Genomic DNA, 16653 nt, shown 5'->3' on the forward strand with positions numbered 1-16653 from the left:
ATTCATCTTGTTTGTAAGCCAAGCCTCTATTAAGGGCAGAGTAAGAAAAAGGCCTTTGCTATAGCTCTTCCACCCAGATGCTCTGTAATTGCTTTCGGCTGCGCCTTGAGAATTTGATGAGTCAATTCAAGACTTTTGTTTGAGTGACTGAGCAAAAACTGAGCTCTCGCGGTGAAAGTGAATTATCACAGCATCATTGTGGAAACACATAACTGAAGGCCACGGGGTGTGAGCAAGCTAAAAAGCATTAGACATCAGGGCTCCTTAATTCTGAATACATAATTGCTTTCATATGCATTAATGAAGAAAAAAAGACACCTGCAGCCTGCTGATATTGTAATTCGCTGCTTTTGAGCTTTTAAAAAATGATACACACTCAGCTCGCATTCACAATAGTTCTTCAAGTTTTGCATTTTTAGCAACAGGGTGTCATTACTGAGTTTATCTTTTCCCAGGATAATGATAGCAGAGTTCACACGCAGTTTCAGCAAGAATCATCCTAACACTGAGGTGTTGTTTGTGTACGGCTTGGAATAGTGTTTGTAAAGCTCTTGACAAACAAAGCACACGCGTAATTAAAAATTTCTTTATGTTGGCTTTATACTTATGACCTCTTAGCCTCAAGTCTGGTCACATTTCTATTCCCGTGCTAACGCCTTATCAAGAAGATGGATGACACATTGAATGAATCCCCTTAAAGCTGATTTCTTATTCAAATAGAATAACCCCAGCTCCACAAGGCCAAATAACCCGTTTTTTCACGATGTCCCACTTTCTGGCTTTCAGGAGTTATGAAATGCAGACCCGTCTGATTCGGTAAAGATAGTTTAAATTAGCAAGGATGAGACAGTCTTTGTATGTGTCTCAATTTTCCCGTGGTGGCCTACAGAGAAGGGCCGCCACACAAGTCTCTTAAATTATAAATGCGTAAAATTATCATTAAAATCAAACTATCCCTGCACAAAATATACCACAAAGCCAAGTCATGCTCACTCCTAAACAGTGTCACCCTCTTTACACGTACACATGGTTGTATCTTGCACTTATGATTCAGTGATCACTCAGGCTCTGTGCCTTGTTGTGTTGTTTTCACTTGCACCTCTCGAATTATAACTAATTTCCATAATACCCCCCCACTCGTTGTCCTCCACTGCACTTTGCCCCCCTGTACATAGTTCAACGTGGAGTGTCTACCTTTGAAACATGTGAACAATTAATAAAAATAGAATTCTGTATAACAAGACACAGACTGTCCTCTTATTAGAGCTCAAATAAATGTACCGAGTTTGTCAAAAGGAAAGGCTTTAGCGTCCTCACAAGACCCTAAAACCTTTGCTCTTTGTCATACATGACATGTGTCAGATTGCTTAGTTGTTTTTACAGTCTAGCCATGTCTAAGAGGATGACTTATGTTTTTATTAACTTGCCGTCATACCAGAAATGTGTTTATATAAGTTTTTTATAAAATTTGGCAATTTCCCTGAAAATAATTTGCAAAAATATATCAAGTATATGTTGTTTAGAAAACTGTGTCACGTATAGGAATAATCATTTTTAAACCCAGATTCCAGAATAAAAGCAAAAATCATTTTGGTTTATTTAATAAGAACCGTGGACATGTTTACACACTTTTTAAGGATGCTGGCCATGTGGTGCACATGGACACTCAGTAATTAATTGCTGGAAATGATACCTATTCAGACCATCTGGACCATAATTAGGCCACAGTAGTGCCCTCTGGCTTTGTCTCGTCATGTCCCACCCCCCCACCCCCCTACAGACTAGAACCAGTAACCTTTTTCCCCTAAACTTTTTCATCTTGATGACACTGTTGTCCTTGGAAGAAACCCCACGGGACACCTTCCAATAAGTGCAGGATTCTGATGCTCTTTTTAGCAAAGATCACTGTGGACATGCACATCGAAACCAGAATGAGATCAGTACTGAAACTGAGAAGTATGATGTATGGTAGAGTAAGAAACTAACAAACTAGGATGTATTTATAGCTAATTTTGAAATGCAGGGGTCCTACAACTGCAGCTGCAATGGTAAACAAGTCATTTCTTAATGACATCAGATGCTTCTAAGTATAAATAAGAATTAACAAACTAATTATTTTATATTTAAAAGATTTTGAAAAACGAAAATTGACCTCACAGTTGGCTACAACCAAAAAAGAAACATATTTTATTATATAAATTTTAAATATAAAGTAGAACAAAGAAAGCTTATCATCCACAGTTGCTTGTGCTTCTCTCGTCTACCCTACACACCACTCTGCCTTGTTGCTGATTTAGACTTCTGTAGTGAATCTATGTAGAGTCTTCATAACTTAAATTCATGTCTGTTCATGGTGCATTCGATGTTAATTATCTTGTAGTGGTTTAATGATGTTATATGTGCTTTATATAGTCAGCTTTTCAGATGCAAACATATTTGTCCCTCAGGTTTTTGCACTTTGTACATTTTTTCAAGTCCATTCTTTCTATTTGTTGACATCTATTAGTCTACGTTCACTCTGCAGGTCTTAATGCTCAATTCCGATTTTTTGATCAAATCCAATTTTTTTGTCTGCTCGTTCACACTACAAATAAAATGCGACAGCAAACGCGCTCTAGTGTGAACGCTCAAAGCGGCCACATGCGCACAAGAAGACGTCACACACAACGCGCTCTGTTTAGACCCAGAGCAACAGTATAGTTTGACAGATGGCCGTTAATATAAAGACTTCGGACTTTACGTTTCCCAATTTTTGCTTTAAGTTATTTTGTTATTTACATAATAATGTAAATAACCTAATAATTATCCTTATTGCTGTTTTAGAGGAGCGCTGCTTCAAAGGATAGTTGCAGATTTCTGTCAGAATCAGCAGATTATACAGTACAAATAAAATGTTCACGTTTCTCCAACGTTGTCTTCCCAACAGTTTCACTGGGTGGCCAGGAAGCGTTCGCGATGTCTTCTCCGATGCTGATAATTGGCGTCTGTCTTGTGTCGGTGACGTAAAAGACGGATTTAATGCGACATGACCGTTCACACAGCAGTCGCTTTCTGAAACATCAGATACATATCGGATTCAGTACCACATACGAAAGTGACCCAGATTGGATTTGAAAATGTCGGATTTGTGCCGTTCACACTGTCACACCATGATCGGATATGGGTCGCATAGGGTCAAAAAAATCGGATTTGATGCGCTTTCGCCTGCAGTGTGAACGTAGCCTTAGTCTTTATATTGAGGCTGTTGATCATTATTCTTCATACTGATTGTCAATGATTGTCATTCTCTTAATGACATACATACATAGGACGAATCTACTGCATAGAAGAGTTCAATCAAAATAGTTATAGGCTGCATCAAGATGACATTTAGCTGCATTTTAAGGAAAGAAACACTGACCAGACATCCTCCAGCTTATGTCTCCTGAGGGGCACCAGGCAGGGATGCCCACTCTCCCCTTCACTGTTTGCAATTTTTATCGAACCACTAGCAGCAGCAATTAGACAGAATTCAGCAATTAAGGGCATAAAATGCAAGAACGTAGAACATAAAATCAGCCTTTATGCTGATGATGTGTTACTCTTTCTCCAAAATTCACAAACCAATATCACTGGGGTGATTGAATTGATAAACTCTTTTGCAAGAATATCAGATTACTCAATTAACTGGTCAAAATCTACAGTCCTTCCTATTAATTGCTGCTTCCATAATTCCTCTTCTACTCCACTGCAATCGGGAAATATAAAATATTTAGGTATTAATATTTCTCCCAAGCTTGCAGATCTAACTAAATTAAACCATACCCCACTTTTAAAGAAAGTAGAAGGTGATCTGGCTAGATGGAAATGTCTACCCATATCACTCATGGGAAGGGTTGCTGCTATAAAAATGATGGTATTACCAAAAATAAATTATTTATTCTCAATGATCCCAACTAAACCGCCGCAAGATTGGTTCAGATCTCTAGATTCATATATGTCCAAATTCCTTTGGAAAAATAAGCCCCCACGTATAAGCTTAAAAACACTACAAAAGACCAAGGATAAAGGAGGATTAGAACTACCTAACTTTCAGCACTACTTCTTAGCCAACAGGCTTCAGTTTATCTCAGGATGGCTAAAACATACCCTCTTAGATGAACCTTGGCTAGATGTAGAACAAGCACTTTGCAATAATCTAGAGATTTCAGATCTACCATTTATCAGCTCAAACATCCAACGACATGAATGCTTCAAAAGCATCAACATCAGCTCTTCTCTGACAGCATGGTGGGAGTTTCTGAAGTTGACAGAGTCTTCATTAATCCCATGCAAACGTACACCTATCTGGAACAACCCTGACATATTACAAAACAATAATATGATAAACTTTTCAGATTGGAATGGTAAAGGAATCAAATATGTAGAACATATACTAGAAGGAACAGAATTTATTTCATTTGACAGACTAGTTACACAATATGGGATCAACAAGAAAAGATTTTTAGAATATCAACAAATTAAATCCATAATAAAAAAGAAATTTAAACTGGGTCAAGTTGAACTACAAACACCACCAAGTGTGGTTCAATTTTTTACTCTTAAAACCCCCAAATTACTATCCAAAATATACAGAATGCTTTCTAAAACAGATGAATCAATATCACTTCCTATTGCAAAATGGGAAGCGGATTTATCAGTTAACTTAGACCAAAACTTCTGGTCTCAGATTTGCTTAAAAACCTTTCATCTAATCAGAAATCCCAGTCTTCAATTAATTCAATACAAAATACTACATAGAGTGCACTATACAGGTCATCGGATGTTCAAGATGGGCTTTGCATCTACCAACAACTGCTCACACTGCCAAACCAATTCACCGGACAATTATATCCACGCTCTTTGGTTCTGTCCACCAGTTCAGAAGTTTTGGCGCGAGATATGTGAAGACTTATCAAAGTGTCTGAAATGTAACATTCCAACTTCCCCCTTAGTGTGTTTGTTGGGCAGCTTAGATAATGTCACTTCAGAAAAGAATATAGCCCATATGGTTTTCACTGCTCTATGCATAGCCAAGAAAACAGTCCTCATGAACTGGAAAAATAAAAACAATCTTAATTCTAACCAATATAGAAATTATCTATTAGATTACATTAGTCTTGATACAGCCTCTGCCACCACATCAGATCAATCGCTCTGGGCTCCTCTGATCAGCTCCATCACCTAGTGGGGGTGGGGGGTCATATTTTGGTCTCGCCTTCACTGTTGTGATTGGTGTGGGGGTAGGGTCAGGCTTGGGGCGTCGGGGGGTTCCCCGGGAGCATCTTCCTTGGGGGGCTCAACCCGGGGTAGCGGTCATGGCCAATTAGGGGCTCTGTTGGCTCTTAGGTGACGGCTTCCTCGTGGCTACGTGCAGCGGGGCTAGGGGAGGGTCTGTGCTGACGGACGGGGGTTACTGACCTGGTAGCCTGGCTGCCCCTGGGTGGGTCCGGGACGGGCGTGAGGTTCTGGGGGCGCTCCGGCTCTGGCCTGGGGCCCTGGCCGGGCCTCGGGGGCCTGGGTCCTGGTTGGTGTGTTGCCGGGGTTGTGGGCCGGTGGGTATATGGGGGCCCGCCACTGGCGCAGGGTGCCGCCGGTGCGCCGAGCCAGCTGGGGGGCTCTTCAACTGGTGGGGGGGGGGTTGTCACATCTTGCAGGGGCTTTCCTCTCTCAGGAACTCTCTCAGCAAGAGGGGGAGATACAGGAGAGGTGGAGGAAGATCTCAGCCTGGGCGTCTATTGTCTTATGTAGTCTGGAAGATGAGTGGATGATGGGGTGGGTGCAGTTTTCTCTGTTGTGGGGTTGAGTGGACTGCCCCGGGCTCTGTGGGGCCGGGCGGCGCCGCTGCGCTGGGCCCCGGTTCGGATGGGCCTGGGCCCCCCTTCCCTGGTGGGTCGCGGAGTATGGGGGTGCCTACTGGGGTCAGCGGGGGAGCTGGCCCCAGGGAGGGGTCACTTGCTCCTCCCTTCCTTCCCTCCCCATCTCCAGCTGCCTCCCTCTTCCCGCTCCACCACAACCACCCACACATGCAGGGCCTTGGAGTGGGGGTGTGTCACCAGGGTACAGAGGAGGTAACCCCCCCCCCTCTGTCCCCTTCTGGCTGCCTCTGCCTCAATTTTATCCCGCAACTTAGACATTCACATTACTCACATTCTCATTACACATAAATATAGGATCTTGGGGGTGGGCACGCTACACGGAATCCCAATTACCATCAGGGTGTACACCTCACCCCCGGCGTCGTTGCCCACCTCTCAATTTTAAATACACGTAGACATTGAGGGCTAGCAGGAGGGACTATGCGCTTACCTGCTGCTCTCTGGCAGGTAGCTCCATGCCCTCCTGGGTTTTAAACGCACCTTAGAACACACATACATCAACACTACAATGAGCGGGTGGAGGGAGGTTAGGAGTCTTCTCTCACCCTCGTTCTCTGCTTTCTGCTGGAGCAGGGGGGCTAGGAGGAGGAGTTGGCCGTCCGACTGGGGTCCGGAGTGTGGGGCCTCCCTGCTGCTGCGGAGTCGGGGCGGTCTGCTTCTCCCCACTGCAGGGAAAAGGGTAACACAACCTGGGTCTGGGTGCAGTTCCCCCCTCCAGGGGCAAGGGTACCTAGACCCGGTTCGTAGAGTACGCTTGGGGAGTGTGATTGTGTGTACAGCGTCTCTTTATGTCTGTCTCCACGTTGGTTGAGTGTGGAGTAAGTGCATATGAGAGCATGAGGGTGGGAATGGATGTTTGTATCTGTGTGTGCCTGTATGTCTGTGTCTGTATGTCAGGTTGGGTATCAGATGCCACCTCTCTGAGGACAGCTCAGGCCCTCCAAGGTTTGGAGGCCTATCTCCCCCCACCACTTCCCCTGCCGGGGGCGGACTCCCTCAGACGTCGGTGCGTTGGTGGTTCTTTGTGTCCGGGGGTGGGCGTCCGGGTACACACCGGCTCACTCCTTGGCGGCTGCTTATCGGGGCCTGGAGCCTGGGGCTCGCTTGGGCCACTTCGGAGGTGGGGTGCCCCCGGCCTCTCGGCCTGGGGCTCGGTCACTCAGGCACAGCTGGCTGCCGGCGGAGCTCACGGGCACGTCACTGCAGCCCCCCCTGGCTTCTGCTCCGTGGCTGCTGGGTGACCCCTCATCTGGGACTCTCCTCAGCTCTTTCTGGGACAGTGGCGCGGCTGCCCCTCTGTTGGTCTTCCTTGGTCTCTTGTGTTCTGGGGGCCTCTGGATGTCTGGGGTTTTGATCTCCTCCATACCTGCTTCATGCCCTGGAGGACGGGGCAGTGGCCCCCCACACCCTCTAGCAGATCATTACATGAGGGAACCTTTTAAGAAAACAAGCGCGTCCATGCTCACAGGTGTACACACGGGTGATCACACACACAAACTACACCCTTTTTGGCTCCTACCTCAATGCACACTGTGCTGTCGATCTTACGTGCTGCACAATAATGTTTAATATTTAGTATTTACTGTCATATTCCCATATATCATTGTGATGTGGTTTATTGTATTACTCTCGTTTTCTTCTGCTTGTTTTCTTTTTTCTTTCTCAACAGGTGATCCAGGTGATCGATATATGTATTTTTTTTTTTTTTTTTTTTTTTTCTTCTGCTTATTCTGTTGGTTTTTGTTTTTTGCCCTTCTCCCCCGTCCCTCTTCTCAACTGTTTTTCTTCCCCTCTTTCTTTCTCCCTTTTCTTTCCCCCAGTCAAGTCTGTCCCGTATTCAGCAAGTGAAAATAAAATAAAGAATAAAAGGTGAATCAAATGGACCATTACGGCAAAGCTGGGATGGTCAATTTGGTAAAGAAAATCCGTTGGGCATCTTTCTTCGCCTTTAGACAATAATTCTGATGGCAAAAGAACCAAACGGGACAGGCAAAAAAAAAAAAAAAAAAGGAAAGAAACACTGGGCTACAGCATAGGTTCCATAGTAGAGTTTCAGTGGGGTTTATGGTTACTATGGTGTGTATTTAACACAGAAATACCCCTTGTCAGTCTGCAACCCTCCTCCCCTTCCAGTGTGCCTGATCTGCTATGGATTTCTCTTTATTTGCTTGGATTAGTACTCCACACTCTGGACTCTATGCTCATTTCTGCTGTGGCTCTCTCACTTTTCTGCACAGCCAGCAACCCACCACGTTCTCTGTGGCCACTCACACATCCTGCCCCAATCTGACCCACTCTGCCCGAGCTCAATATCTCATCCGTGACCCGTTGATCCCTACAGTAATTATTCATCTTTAATCAAAGTACAGTCTCCTTTCTATCTATCTGTCACATATCTTTAGCTGTTGCTGATGCATTATAGCCTCCATTCTTCATTCCTGCTTGCTTAATCTGTTAATCTGTTCTCTGGTCAGGTTTTATCTTCTTGTAAATGCAAACAAGAAGCCAAAGTGTTCAGAGAAACCTGTGAACCCGTACAAAAGAAGTGTGTCTGTCTCTGTTACAGTGCAATTAGTTTAATCCTTGCGAGTAAACAGGTGTGAAAATATTTCAAAGTTGTTTGCAGTTGGATCAGTAATATTGTCAGCATGCACTAGCAGATGGACTGGGAGATGTAGCAAGAGATGTAGCAGGAGTTGGCCAGACTGGCCAGAAAGTGTAGCTGCCTTATGAAAAAGGCAGTGCAGCAGATAATCTCAGAACTCATGATCCATATCTTACCTCAGAAGCAGTTTACCTGCAGTGGTAAAAGCTTCATTTTTTCAGTACATCACATTGGTTGGCATCACTAATTTTAAAACATGTCTTAACCAAAAACACATGAAATACTAAATGTGTATTAAAATTTTGGTAAAATATATAAAAGCTATTAATTTAAGGTGGTACATGGGCATAATATGCTTACTTAAAGACTGCCTCAGCGGTGGTGGTGCTGAGAGTAATATAATAAGATTTTTGTGGGTGAGTCCATAGAGCAACTGATTAATCCAAAGATTAATTTAATCTGTTTTCATAATAAAACATTATTAGCCATCTCCTCCTTTGAGCATTGCCTTCCAGCCTTCTTAAAAGATTATAAACTTCCCCATCACTTACCTTCAAGCAGTCAAGAAAGTCATTAATTTAAGTAGACATCCTTAGTGTTCAGGATGGAAGAAATCAGCCAAGTGCCATGAGAAATGGCCATGTTAATGATTTCTTTGCAAAAGGGTCCGTCTGCAGTAGAGTCAGTTACAGCTTATCTTCAGCAAACAGAGCCCTGAAGAAACCCACCCTAGGTCTCTAGGTAGCAACAAACTTTTAATGCAGGAAAGTGGTTGTGAGGAAGAAAGAGTCCTCGATAATCTACTACAAGAATACAGAACTGTTTTGGTGAGTGTCTCCAAATCTTGGCAAAATTGTCCCCCAAATGAACATAACTCCTCTGCTTGTTTATCATTTTCTAAATGATAAACTACGGGCTTATCAAATACCAGAAATGTATGCATAATCATTTATAAAAACCTGTTATCAGCACTGGTAATTATCTTTTAAACTTAATATCTTTAGCAAACTTGTAAATAGATGCATGTAAAATGTGAGCTAGTGACATCACCTTTAGATTGAGCTGGACTAAACAACACTTGATCCTAGGGATGCAACGATGCCAATTTTTTCAAACCGATACGATACCGATACTTGGATCTGAGTACTTGCAGATACAGAGTACAAAAACCGATACTTCTACCACACACATACACACACAAATGCAATGAATTGGAAGACAGATTTTATTTTATTCTCTGCCGATAATAAATAATATCTTAATAAAAATGACCACAAAAAAATTTCAAGTGAAAAATAAGCACTTCTGTTAAATTATTGCGGAGTCTCCACATTGTAATTTAACAAAATATCACTGAACTATTGGCACTGTCCCGAGCTTTCAGAAGAATAAATAAACACTTCTGTTTATTTATTATATTTCATATCGCAGCTTGAGTATGCTGAGAAGACGGTGCAATCCTATGTTTTCCACGACTAGCATTGGCTGGTCATCCAGAGCGATAAAATGAGTCAGAGCCGCTGTTATTTTAACTGCCTGTGGATTTTCTCTTGACATTTTTCTTCGCTTTTCCAAAACCTGAGTTAAAGTTGGCTGTTCCACACTGCTGACATTTTGTTTAGCCTAGCTACAGCAGCCTCCAGTTTCTCTTTTTTATCTGGAGCTGCCAGTCTCACTCGCCTAACCCTGTGCCTGTTTAGCGCGGGATGTCCCCCTAGTGGCCAATCTAAAAAACTACAACAAAAATGACAAGCCACCCTCTGATTAATGAAATAAGTTGGTATCGGTTCATGGTATCGGTTAACTTTTACGAGTATGAGTACACACACATTTTACAGTATCGGCCCCGATACCCGATACCGGTATCGGGTGCATCCCTACTTGATCCCAAAAAAACAGTCATTAAATGTCATATGTGTTTGTGCCAGAAAACATCCTTATTTTTCCTTAGTTGTCACAGCGTATATTAAAGAAAGTTGGTAGTCTTTCCATATTTATAATCTTTTGTTCAAACCATAATAAAATATAACTCTCCAACTTTCATGTAGTTATATATTCAGTGGGCCAGTCAGATCATAATTCAGAAACGGCCGTACTCGTCCCTGAAATGCAGTAAAAATGTTTTTACAATGATGCTGACATTTGATACCATTTTAGAGCTGATTCACAGAGCTCTTGTAAACAGCTTAATATCAGATCATCTGCTGGATTTACACATATTGGACATGTTGCAGATACGCAGATATACAGATATTTTTTTTTATTCATGAAGAATTTCAAAGTAGCCTGATAGCATAACCTTTAGAGCTGCTGAATCAAATTTCCCATACAGGAAAGACAAGTTCACTTTTCATGTCTCGACCTTGAAACAGTGACGTGCCCAAATAATATTGAAAAAGGTTTTATTCATTTATTTATTGTTAGTCATTCTTGTCTGCTCATGCAGTACTCACCTTTCCAGATGGCCTTTCACATCTCCATGACTGTACATTTGAGAGACAATTCCATCAGTTGATTCACCTACATGTAGCATTAGACTGGTCTACAGTCAAAATGCTTCCAAATAAATGTCACTGAAACTGAAAGTCATGGTTGAAATTGTTGGTTGGTTCTAAGTTTCATGTCGTGCTCACTGACTCTAAGATTAAAAGATCTTAAACACATTGTGACCCCTGAATTTTGGCAACTATGGCCTGCATGGCCATTTTAACTTTGTTTTATCGTTCTTTTATTGAGTCTGTTTTATCCTTTTGTTTGGTGGCATGGTTTGGTCAGACCTCAGTCACAGAGAAAAACTCTCTCAATCAGATAGTGAGATGGTCCAGTCGTCTGATAGGTGAGCCACAGTCTTGTTTAGCCTCCCTGTACTCCAAGCAGGTACAGAGGATGGCTTTATCAATCCTTAAAAATGGTTCCCATCCTCTAAGGGGTGAATTTCAGCTTCTTCCCTCAGGGCGGAGGTTTCTATTACCGATAGAAAAAAACAAAGCGTTATAAAAATTGCTTTGTCCCCGTTGCTGTCACTGAATTAAATAAGAACTGTTTTTGATTGGAAATATTAAAATTATTATATATGTGCCACGGTGAGGTTTATATCTTTACTAGGTATGTGTGTTTTTAAAGGGATGCCAAATGCTGTCACTTTTTCTGTAAAGCAAATTTACCTTGCCTATGGGTATAAATAAAGTTACCTTGACCTTGATGGGGTGAAGTGCCAAATATGTGACAACTCTCCCTATCATAAACAGTTGTGAAGACATTAGGTTACAATTATGAATAAAACTCAACTTAAACACGTAAATATATTGTAACAAGTAGCCAGTCAGGTATTTTAATCTTTAAGAAAAAGAAAAAGGATATTATTAAAGTTATTAAAATAGTTGAGTAAATAGTATAATTTCAAATGTATTTAATATAGAAACAATTACAAAAATAATCCTATTTCAGAATTCACATGGGCATGTGGCTCTTCTGATCCAGTTTTTTCAAGCTTTTATGTGAAATATTAGATTTCTGCAGGAATAACATATATATGTTGACCCTGCAGAAACACACACACACACACAAACACACACATATATATACATAATTTCTCAGTTATAGACATTCCGTTACAGGCAAAGAGGCGTAATAGTTCTTGTAGATGTACTAGATTCAGGGCTTTGCTTGAAACGCGGTCTGTTTGTCCTTGTGTTTGATGCAAGTAATTTTTCATTCCAACTATTATTAAATTCAGGCGTGTGGATTTTAACCAGCAGAGAAAAGTATATATCTTCCTCTGGGAAACTTTTTGATTATTGGTTAGCAGTTGGGTCTGTTTCAGAAATGAGACTGCAGCCTTTTACAAGCTGAAGTTACCTTGAACATATTGCCTTGGCAGACCTACTGTTAAAATACTGGATTCCCACATCCCCCCTTTTTGAGTACTTAAACTAATCACCCTGGGCTATTGTTAGCTAAACTGCTGCCGTGTAGAGAGCTACAGTCCCTGGATGTATCCAGATGCTTTCTCACTGCTCTGTGTTCACTCTGAAAGCAACTTCAAGGCAACATGAAACAGAATAAAGTGAAGTAAAGTGAGAGCTACTTTTGCATTGCTTTTTTGATGGATTGCCTGCAAATATGACAGAACTGTAACAGTAACTGAGTGAGTGCTTAAGGTACTTTTTTGAACAGTGTACTAAAAGTTTCAGTTACTAGTTTTCCAAAAATTGTTGGATATAATATCTTAGTGCAGCCAACTCTAACTCTTTTAATGCTCATGTTACAGATTAAATGTTTTCTTTTCATTCAGAAAAATCTGTTATTAAACAATAATAGTAAGAAAAGTTGACATGAGATCCCGTGAGGGACTGGGTGTGATTTAATGATTAGCACTGAGGGTGTTTCCCTCCGATATTTACCAAACAGTCAAGGACACCACTAGAGGAGGAAATGTATTTGTCTTGTCCATTGCAATGACAATCAGCTGAAGAAGGCCATTTGTTTAAAACCAATTGTTGGAGTCAAATTGTTAAATGTTGTGATTGTGTTACTTAAATTTGTAAGTCTTAGTTTAAACTATATGATCAAAGACATTCCTTTGTTTCTGACTCCCTCCCCAGCCTGTTGAATGGTGGGGGAGGCTGTAGTGTTTTATTATAGGCACATCCTATGTGAAGGTTCTGTTTTCTTGTTTAGTAAACTTCCTGCCTTTATGATCCTTTCGGTGAGCAGGAGAGTCACACAAACACACCCCTAAACACAAACACACAAACACACACAGAGTGTTTTAACCTTTTGTGACCATAGGGGGGTTTACAATGGGTGTTTGTGTAAACTGTGTGTCACAGAATAAAAGGCTGCAGGGGAAGGTGGTTCTTCGAAGTGGTCTGAGACCGAGTGCAGACGGGCTGCTCTGAGGTCCTAGCATGTGAAAAACTGGTTGAGCTGCTCGTCTTGCTTCGTTAACAGGAGTAAGTCTCTAAACCAGCGGGGCCTGTGAAGCGCAGACCCAACACCAATAAAAGGATAGATAAACGTGAGAAACAAAATTCATTTATTACAGCTTAGTCTTATTTTTATTTGTTTATGTCTTTTTTTACACTACCAGACTCTAGTGAAGTTCCCTAATTTGAATTTTTCAAAGTTTTTTTTATTTCATTTTTTTTTATACTTTTTCCAGTAATGATATTCCATTGTTTGCACTGGAGGCAATGTGCAACTGAGAAAGCAATTTAATTAAACTTGAACATGTTTGTTTCGATTAAATTCTGGCTACATTCTTTTGTACTGTTTTCACAAGTCAACATTGTTAACGTGACGTTACCTGAACACCCGCCGGCAATGCAAACACAATCCTACTTTTGCGTGTTTGACTGAATGAAGCCTGTGGCTATTGCCTTTGACAAGACGTTCTGACAGATTCATGCTGGAATTCAATGATCTCCATTTTTTCGCGTGTTTTCTTGTCATTGTATTTCCACCACTTGCTTTCTCCAATTGTTCCAAATGAGAGTTTGGTGAAAGCATCAGCGAGAGAACCCGGGATTTTCCTTATGAATTATTCAAAGGAACAGAGTTTGAAAAGTATCATGGTAGGATAATTATTCATAGAACTAAGCACTGACAGGGGACACATTGTTGAAGTTTGGCTTGTCGTGAGAGCAAAACATATACTCATGGCAACATCACAGCTGTGCCAGTAATCATTGTATAGAGCATGATTTTTTTTCCTTTTCTTAGCTTACTTTTCTGTCACAAGCCCTCCACCCTACAGCGGAGAGGAACTAATAAAGATTGCCACTTCTGGCTGTGCGATAGATCTCGCTGTAAACTATCAACAAGGGGATGTCCTAAAGAAGATCGTGCACAGGACAGGCGCTCCGAGGATCAGTATAGCAGGCTGCAGACCTTAAAGGCAGTGGAGAGAAAAAAAGCAGAAGCAGGTGTGAAGAGCTTGAATACAAACCAGGCTAAAGATGGCTCCCGATAAACCACCACTGCCCAGTATCTGCATCACCAGTGCCAGATCGCTCTGCAACAAAGAGTACATCACAGCAAAACACAGAGGTTTTATCTGCCGCAGGAGTCATTGTTCTGGCTGTGTACATTTTACCAAGCACCAATACCAAGACTGAATAAAGCAGCCAGCTAGTTTTTTTTATCAGCAACCTACAATCTCTTCATCCTGATAGGATCTTTATTGTAGCAAGAGACTTTAATAAAGCCAATCTGAAAATAGTCGGTCATAATTTCTGTCCCACCAGAGGGCGGACCATGTTTCCAGCAAGCTCAGAGACGGATACAGAGCCCCCACCTCCACATATATATTCTACTCTAATTATAGTTTTTTTTTTTCCTGATTACATAAGGAGACATATTGTTTCAGATGCCTCCTATGAAATGTTTGTTTCCAGACTTCAGTTGTATAGAACACATGGGATCCAGCAGACCAATAAGCCCTCTAAACAATTTAATGATTCAAAACTATTTTATTCTCATTTAGTTGGTTGTCATGTTTGTATTCTTTTCTTTCTTCTGACATTCCTGCAAAGAAAAACGCTTTACTCGGTAGAACATCTTAAAATTTGATAATTATGTACATCTTTTGCAATGTTGCAACTGCCTCCTAACTGGATTTTTGAGGTTGGTACAGTACTGATATTTTTGGCAATATTGACGTATCTGTTACATCAATAGAAAGAAATGTATCCAATACTTACATGTTTTTCCTTTTCCCAATTGGTACTTATAAGCTATAGGTGTGAATGTTAGAGTCGATAGTTTTCTGTTAGCTCGGTGACAAACATGTCCTGGGCATATCCCACCTTTAACTCTCTGACAGCAGGGATAGGCTCCAGCCCTGAAAGGATCCTGAAAATGGACAGGAACAAAACGATGGATAGTGTAATTATTAATTCTAATGAGTGTGAGCAAATGAGTAACATTACACAGCGTGTGTGCATCATCATTTAACATACCCTGAATTAGAAGGTAAAAAGCATCACGGGCCATAAATGCAATATTGATGAAGATATTTTGGACAAGAATCAACTGGAGTGTAATTTTGAACTTCTTTGCCTGCCATTCCTTTTATTCTCTTTTACGGCTTTTTCATCAGCTGAATCCAATGGACTGATCAATAACTAGTAAAGTTTTGTGTTCCCTGCATGAACAACAGAAAATCATATTGGATGAGTGATAACAAGAAAGCTATAGAAACAGCCAAATCACTTAAATTGTGGCTTTGATTTGATTTACTTCTTTGTAAAAACCCTGCTCAGGGTTCAGCTGTTCAGTCAGATTAGCACTGTTGTCTGAATTCCCCTGGGATAGTAATCATGCAGTGAGGTATTGAGGCAAAGCTTTGTGTCTTTATGTTGGTTATTCTTCAGTTTTTTGTTTTTTTTTACTTGTATTAGTGACAGTGTTGCACACTCTTCTACATGCAGTGACAATGACAATGTGATACTTCATCTTATATATATTACTCATATCTGCACTTACCTTCTATCTCTTCAATCCCACCTGAACATTTTGTTCCATATTGTTCCTTTAGTGTGTTGGAATGTGTGATTTTTGCCTCAATAGCCTACATGTTGTAGTAAATAAAAAGTATTTACTATGAGATCCTCAGTTTAGATGAAGGAAAAAAAGAATATCCTGGAGGAAGTAAAACTTCTCTCAGGACTAATTTCCAAGCCACAACAATAATGAAATTTACATTTGGGAGAACTGGAGAGGAAATATACAAGATGTTTATAGAAAGTACACAAAAATTGATGTAGTGAATAAAAATAAACATCCGTGAAATGTTATTGAAGTTATCCACACATTTCTTGTTTTGTTTCTTTGTTCGTGTGCTGTTTATTTCAGAACCTTCTTGGGTTTAGTGGTAAAACACAAAATGCCCTTTCAAGTCAATCAATATGCCTTTACAGCCCTGTTTAAAACACCGGTGTAAAGCTAAACAGTTAAATGCAGCTGTATTTCCCCTCCCACTGTATACCTCACACCAGCATAAAACCAGACTGTAAAGACTATAAAGAGAAAAGGCTACCAGCAAATATCAAGGACAGAAGAAGGCTTTCTAGTCTTTCTCAAGGTGTTACAAGCAGCACTACTGAAAGGATTTTAATGGCATTGAGCAGCAAGGTCAGAGGCCAGATC

The 16653-nt window shown here is 40.9% G+C and overlaps 1 protein-coding gene across 3 annotated transcripts in view; it reads left to right on the plus strand.

Moving 5' to 3' along the window:
• Nucleotides 1–16653, plus strand: part of lingo2 (leucine rich repeat and Ig domain containing 2) — a 235845-nt gene that overhangs the window by 192697 nt on the left and 26495 nt on the right. The gene's annotated exons all lie outside the window — the stretch shown is intronic.

Source organism: Neolamprologus multifasciatus, chromosome 2, assembly GCF_963576455.1.
Source record: "Neolamprologus multifasciatus chromosome 2, fNeoMul1.2, whole genome shotgun sequence".
Lineage (NCBI taxonomy): Eukaryota > Metazoa > Chordata > Actinopteri > Cichliformes > Cichlidae > Neolamprologus > Neolamprologus multifasciatus.